Source organism: Myotis yumanensis, unplaced genomic scaffold (assembly GCF_028538775.1).
Source record: "Myotis yumanensis isolate MYYU_CA2020_CCGP unplaced genomic scaffold, mMyoYum1.0.hap1 SCAF_11, whole genome shotgun sequence".
NCBI classification, from domain to species: domain Eukaryota; kingdom Metazoa; phylum Chordata; class Mammalia; order Chiroptera; family Vespertilionidae; genus Myotis; species Myotis yumanensis.
Window position 1 is genome coordinate 59,593,184 of NW_027223762.1, and position 6,807 is coordinate 59,599,990.

A 6,807-nucleotide genomic window follows, 5' to 3' on the forward strand; every position below is an offset into this window, starting at 1 on the left:
TGAGCTGCACGTCCAGCACAGACTTAGGTACCTGTTAAATTCCCTTTTCACAGAAGGGAGAGGGAGGCACAGAGGCTCACAACTCCCCGGAGGCTGTACTCACTCTCAGCCAGTCCGCTGGAACAGGCCCCTCCCAGGCTCTGCAGCCAGGCACCCTCACTGGCAGGTGACCATAAAAGAGTTACTCGCCATCTCTAACCCTCAATTCCCCACGTGTAAAACGGGGTCAGCCATAGCTACTTTGCAAGATTGCTGTGAGGGATAGAATTAACATAGCCCTTCAACAAATGGTCAGTCTGTTATGTCGGTGGTTTTATGTGAAAACTGAGCAGATTCTGTGTGCTTTTGAGCCTGTGGAAGAAATAAGTAAAGAAGTAGATACTGCCTGGCTTGTGTGGCCCATGTGGTTGGGGCTCAACCCATGAACCAGAAGGTCAAGGTTCGATTCCCAGTCAGGGCACATGCCCTAGTTGTGGGCTCCATTACCCAGTAGGGGGTGTGCAGGAGGCAGCCCACTGATGTTTCTTTCTCATCATTGTTTCTATCTCTCTCTCCCTCTCCTGTCCTCTCTCTGAAATCAATAAAAACAAAACAAACAAAAACAGACCTGACATGATTTTTTTTCAAAAGAAGCAGATACTTAAAAACCCATCACAGACCCACACATCTCTGAGCACACAGGCCTCTCTCCTATGTCAGGGTACTGAGCCTCGGCCACCGCGGCCCCTCTGCACAGCCCTGCCCTGTGTGCACCGCGAGGAGGCCAGGCCGAGTCGCCCAGGCCCCGGCCTCAGTGGCTTGGGCTGGATCCTAAGATCCCCTCCCTCTCAGGTTTTCCAGGTTTTCAGGCTGTAGCTTAACAGTCCCAAGGGCCCTGGTGGGCTTTTAAGGCCTGGCCATGATACCAAGATGCTGGGAAGGATTGTGGGCAAGTGATTCAACTCCAACCCGAGTGGGCCCCATTAACCCCTTCAATACTGGAAGCCAGGATTTGGGGGTACTGCTCTAGTCCCTGCTCCCCAGTGCACTCATGGAACTTGGCTGATATCAAAACTAAAGCTTCCAGGCTTGGAGTTCTCTGGGGCCCATTGGCCCCACCTCTACCCACACTCAATCCCATACCTGAAGCCCAGGTCCCTGCTCTCATCATCTTGGCATTATCCCCCTGTGACTGCCACAGGTGGTAGGGAGGTGGGGGACTGCCCTCCCTGACAGGGAGAGCTCAAGGGGAACTCAGGTCTAAACAGTCCCAGGCCCTCCCTCCTAGAGCTCAAATTCTTCCCAACCTGGTGGACATTGTCTGCTCCCGCATACCAGACACACATGTGCAAACCTGTGGACACACAGCTGTGCGTTTGCACACGCATCCTGCTTGCAGAGGAGCCCACAGCTCACGCATAGAAGCACACAGGTATACACTCCACCAGAACTCCTCCAAGAGGCCCCAACTCGGAGGCCTCCTTCTCCACACTGGGGCACCACCTTGAGCCTTGGATGCCCTGAAGGGGACAGACACCCAGCACCTCTGTCTCCCCAGCTGCCCATCGGTGCCTCGTGCCTTCAGCCATGAGGCTGGTCGCTGAGTCACAACTGCCTTCCCTCCCTGCCTTGGACTCATAGGCCCTTACAGACCTGCCTGCCTGGTGCTGGCCCCAGCTGAAGGCCGAGGGCTGCACGGAGGTGCTTCTCTGGGTGTTGGGCCTGGGCTAGCACCAGCTCCTGGGCACAGCCATGCTTGGCCTCTACCCGCCTTGAGAACCCTGGCAATACAGGCACACTGAGGGGCCTGTCCTCTCAACGCCCAGGCTCTGTTCCTGACACTGAGTGTTTGCATGTGCTGTTCCCTCCCACCTGAGAGCCCTTCCCTGGGTACGCAGGTCCCGCCAGGTCCACCTGGTGGTCTCTGTTCATCCTCCAAGGCGCCCGCTGAGGCAGACGGCCACAGTTCCTCTAAGTCCTTCATGTCCGTTTCCCTGTCTACTGAACGAGGGTGGCATAGTAGTCGTCACACCTCCTAGGGCAGTGTGTGCACCAGATGAGCTATTTCTTCTAAAGGGTTTAGCACCTGCCCAGGGGGGCGGGGGGGAAGCTCTGTAAGTACCAGCCCTTCTCCACAGCCCAGGACAAAGCCGAGGGTGTGGGGTGAGCCAGGGTGCCAGGAAGAGGGCAGAGCACATAGCAGATGGGGCCATTTGGTCCTGGAAGGCCCCTGCCCACCTCACCTTCCCTCCTTCTCCTCCCGTGTGTTATATACTGTTAGTTTTGGGGGCTTTTTAAAAAAAAATAAACAAGGGCTGTTTGAAACCCCTAATATTCTGGTTAAGTTCTGAAACAGCTCAGAAATCCCCTCCTCCCCTGTGAGTCAGTGGCAGCAGTAATAGCAGAACTGCTGAGGATGCGGAGAGAGAAATTCTGCAAAATAACAGCTGGCTGCCCCGTGGCCCCAGGGATTTGAAAAGGGGGCTCAGAAATATTCGGGTGCACTGGAGAGGCACCGAGGCCTGAGGGCCCCGGGGAGGGGGTGGGGAGACACTGTACCCTAAAAAAGGTCACCACGCCCATGCCCCTGGGGAATTTGGAATAAAAGCAGCCTGAACTGTTCACTTCGTGTGAGGAAGTCCCACAAGACCGACTTTTCCCGTCACGGCGATTACGACGCTCATTTGGAAACAGCAAATTCTTTCCAAGCATTTTTCTGGTTCTATTTTGGTGCCTGAAGCACGTGCTTTGTGGACCAAGTCGCGCCCTGTCCTCAATCGCCAGGGAGAGCGCCAGGGTGGAGGGGAGGAGCCCACCCCCACCCCTGGAGAGGGAGGCAGCCAGCGCCCCCAAGCCCCCCCCCCCCCCCCCCCCCCCCCCCCCGGCCCCGCTGGCGCGGAGGGGAGAGCGCAGAGTCTGTCCCCGAAGCGCACCGCGCGCCCCTGCCCCCCGGGCTCGCCGCCGAGCTGAGCTGAGGAAGCGCTTTCCTTGTGCCGCCGGATTTGAGTCAAATGAGGAGCTGGTTCAAACCGAAAGAATAATTCGGTTAGCCAAAGCCGCCAATATTTCTCTGGGCCCAGGTGACTGCCAGGCAGGGAGCTCCAGGGCTGGGACCCCGCTGGTCCTTGGGGCCTCGATGAAATCCCCTGCGTCCCCACATAGTTCCTCTTTTCGCCAGAAAGGGGGCAAGGAGGGCCACGGGGCCGAAAGGCTGAGCTGGGACCATGCCTCCTGCAGCCCGCAGGCCCTGTGTGAGCCCCACCCTCCTTGCTGCCCGAGATTGGGGCCTCCCTCTACCTGCCTGTCCCCACCTCCGCCTGCCAGAGCCCCTCGTGCCTCTGCATTTGCACCCTCTGTCCCGCTACTGCTTCCTCTCCACCAGCTTGCAAATTCCTGCACTCCTTCTGGGGGGTAGAGGTGTGAAGCCTTTCAGAAAGTTTTCCAGAATTCTCATATGCACACTCCTGGGGTCTCTACCCTCTGGGCACAGAGCTGGCTTCCTATCATAGGGACCTGCTTGAAACAAAGTTGAAAAGAACCACTCAGTTGGTTCAATATCCCGGACACCAGCGATCTACCAGCAATTTCACTCCCAGGCCCCTTAGCATGGCAGGGCTTGCCCTCTCACCGGCTTCCTAGTAGACACGCGAGGCCCAAACGATTGAGGTGTCTGTGAGCTGACACTCATTCACAGAAGCATTGATCTGTCCATAGTAGCCAATAATCGTTTCAGGCTCGACTGCCAAGGCGGGGTCCCGGGGCTTCCCCACCAGCCTGTCCAGCCTTACACCAGTGTGGATTTGACCCCTCCAGACCCTGACTCAGCCGCCCGGCCTCTGCAGCCACAGAAACTCTCAGGGGCCATGCTGGACTCAAGTTCACTCTGACCTCGGGACAGGTGTAGAAAGGAGGTGCTGCTGGCTCGTCGTGCTGAGCTACCCAGAACACCTGGGCCCACAGCACCGCTGCCTCAGCCCAGCTCGCTGACTCCGCATGAAATGTGCCCTGTAAGCAGGACCACTGTGCGCTCGCAGGCGGGACCAGGCGCAACTGCTCTCAAGTGGAAAAGTCCTATGGACAGCGAGGTGTGGAGGCACGGCCGGCCTGCTTCACAAGGACAAGTGCAGAGCATGGCCAAGGTCAGGGGCGTACAGGGCCAGCTGGACATGTGCGGAGGACACAGATGACCCCCCAGCACTCACACAGCCCTTTAAGGGCGGGGCCACTCTAGGAGCCTGGAGCAGCAGCTAACACTGATATTGAAGTCGGTCACTGTTACAAGTGGTTTCGAGACAGGGGGTGATCTCGACTCCTCAGGGGAGAAGGGCGCCCCGGCTCATGGGAGAAAGCTGACAGCATCTGCATTTTAAGGAGCCGAATGAGAACTCGGAGGTAGGATGGGGAGCCGAGGGGGTTCTGCCTGATTCTGGTGTATTCTGGCCTGGTTCCACTTTTATAGGGTTTTACATTTTTAAAGGGTTGTAAAACACACACACACACAGGCACAGTCTATGTGATCGAGACCTTAACCCCAAAATATTCACTGTCTGGCTCTTTACATACAGTTTGCTGACTCCTGATTTTGCAGCTGGGAAAGCTACGCCCCAGAGCGGGCAGGGGACCTGCTCAAGGCCGCACTGCAGATTGGTGGCTGAGCACGGCCGGGCCCCTGCTCTCCCTTCAGCATTTAGTGAGGCAAGGAGATGGCCTGTCAGCCCGGAGCCGGCTGCTCATCGGAGCAGGGATTTGGAGAGGGGCCCGGGGGTGCTGGTGCTCCCCGAGGTGGCAGAGGCTTCCTCGCCTGCCCTGCCCGCCGCTTGCTGGGAACTAGGTGCGCTTCGCCACCGTTTACGGGGAGACTCTGCGCACACGACTGGATTCAGAGAACACAGCTGCTGGTTCCTGGACGTGTTTCCCTGCGGTTTCGCTGTTGATCAAGAGCTCGGTCCCTGAGAGCCCTCAGTGCGTGCGGACACCCACGCGGCGTGTGCAGGGCCTTCTGGGGAAGAGGCTGTTCTGGGTAACTGAGGGTTAACGGAAACCCTGTTCTTACGCCTTGGTGAAAATTCTTCTACAAATGATGAGCATTTCCCCAACTTCATAGTTTGAAAAGTTCCACCACTTTCTAAATATGTGACCTTGGTCAGGTTACCTAACCTCAGTAACCTCAGTTTCCTTATCTGTAAGCGCGCAGAGTGACTCTTGTCCAGGCTGCAAAAGGCCCAGAGGAGGAGCTTGTGCGCCCCGGAGACGCCGCCGCGTCCTGTCCTCCCGAGGGCGCTGCGGAGCCCATGCACGCCTGCAGGCACAGGGGTGCGGTTTGGGAGCATCGCACATTCGCTACAGGACAACGGAGTGATGGGTCCAAACTGGCTCGGTGCTGTCTAGTTCCAGCCGGTGCAGTTGGAACGCCCGCACCAAACCGAGGGCGCTCGGTCCCCCAGAGCCAACGCTGTCTTTACTTGAATTTGTTGCGCCTCCTCAGGGAAAGGGTCAGCAGACAAAGGACGGGGCTTGGAAGCAGCCTTCCCAGCACCCCATCCCATCCCATCCCTTCCCGTCCTGTCCCGTCCCGTCCCGTCGTGTCCCATGCACCCTGCATACCACCCAGGCCACCGCCATGCCGGAGGGCCAGCCTGAAAGAGAAGGGAAGTAGGACCGCCCGGGGTGAAGCTGGGCAGGCCCTGAATTCCCAGCAAGTGTGGGGGGCAGGAAGGGGCGTGTTCGGGGCTCCCCTTGGCCTGGTGCATTTTTTCTGACTGGCTCCAGATTGAGGAGTGGAGGGCATGCCCTGAAGAGGAGAGCTCCATGGCCTTACCCTGTTGGCTGTGGAGAAGGAGGCGGCCACAGACAGGGAAGGTGGCAACCAGGCACCCCACCTCCAGGGCCCTGTTCCCGCTGCTCTGACCCCCGATGCTTCAGCTGCTCACCTCCTGGGGACGAGGCAGAGATGGCTGCTGTGGGCCCGAGGCACAGTGCCCTTCAGTGATAGGGTCCGAGCTCAGAGTCAGTTCACCTCCCAGCCCTGCCCCACACTGTGTGGTCTTGTGCGTGCCAGCTGGCCTCTGCCTCACTTTCCTTATCTGTAAAATGGGAGTGCTTGTCTCTTGGTGTTGATGTGAGGACAGTGAGATTGACATGTGAAACATCTGCCTTGTGTGGGTCCCTAGGCTCACAACCTGCCACCCACTCTTCTCAGGGCTGGGCAGGGTTGCCAGTGGCCCAGGGGTGGGCAGGGCCTTACCGACCAAGCACGGAGCACTGTGGGCTTTGGTTTCTGGGCTGGGAGAAAAGGCTTTCTCTAGTCCTGGTCCGTGCTGAGTGCGTCCAGTCTGTCCCAGCTTCCTTAAGGCTCACCACGGGCATACCCAGCAGAAGCTGGAAGGGTGGGGTGGGGGAAATGCACGCTTGGGGTCTTGAGTACATACTGTGTGCAAAGACAGTGCCGCTATGGGGGGAAGGTTGTGCTGAAAGTATCCTTGCTGTTGTTTAAATCTGTTATGATGTGGCTTCGTCAGTTTTCCCTTGTAGTCTGTAAACGTTTGCTGTAACATTTTGAAGTTGTTAGGTGCAGTCAGGTTCAAGATTGTTTTCTCCTGTTGGTGAGTTATTCCTTTTATCATTATACTAGAGGCCCAGTGCACGGATTTGTGCACCGGTGGGGTCCCTCGGCCTGGCCTGCGGGGATCGGGCCAAAACTGGCAATCTGACATCCAGCAAGGGGTCCCGGATTGCGAGAGGGCAGTTCTCAGATGATGCACCCCAGAATCAGGCTCCCTCCTCTCTGGTTCCAGGTGCATAACCTGAGAACCGCAGCTGCCAAGTCAC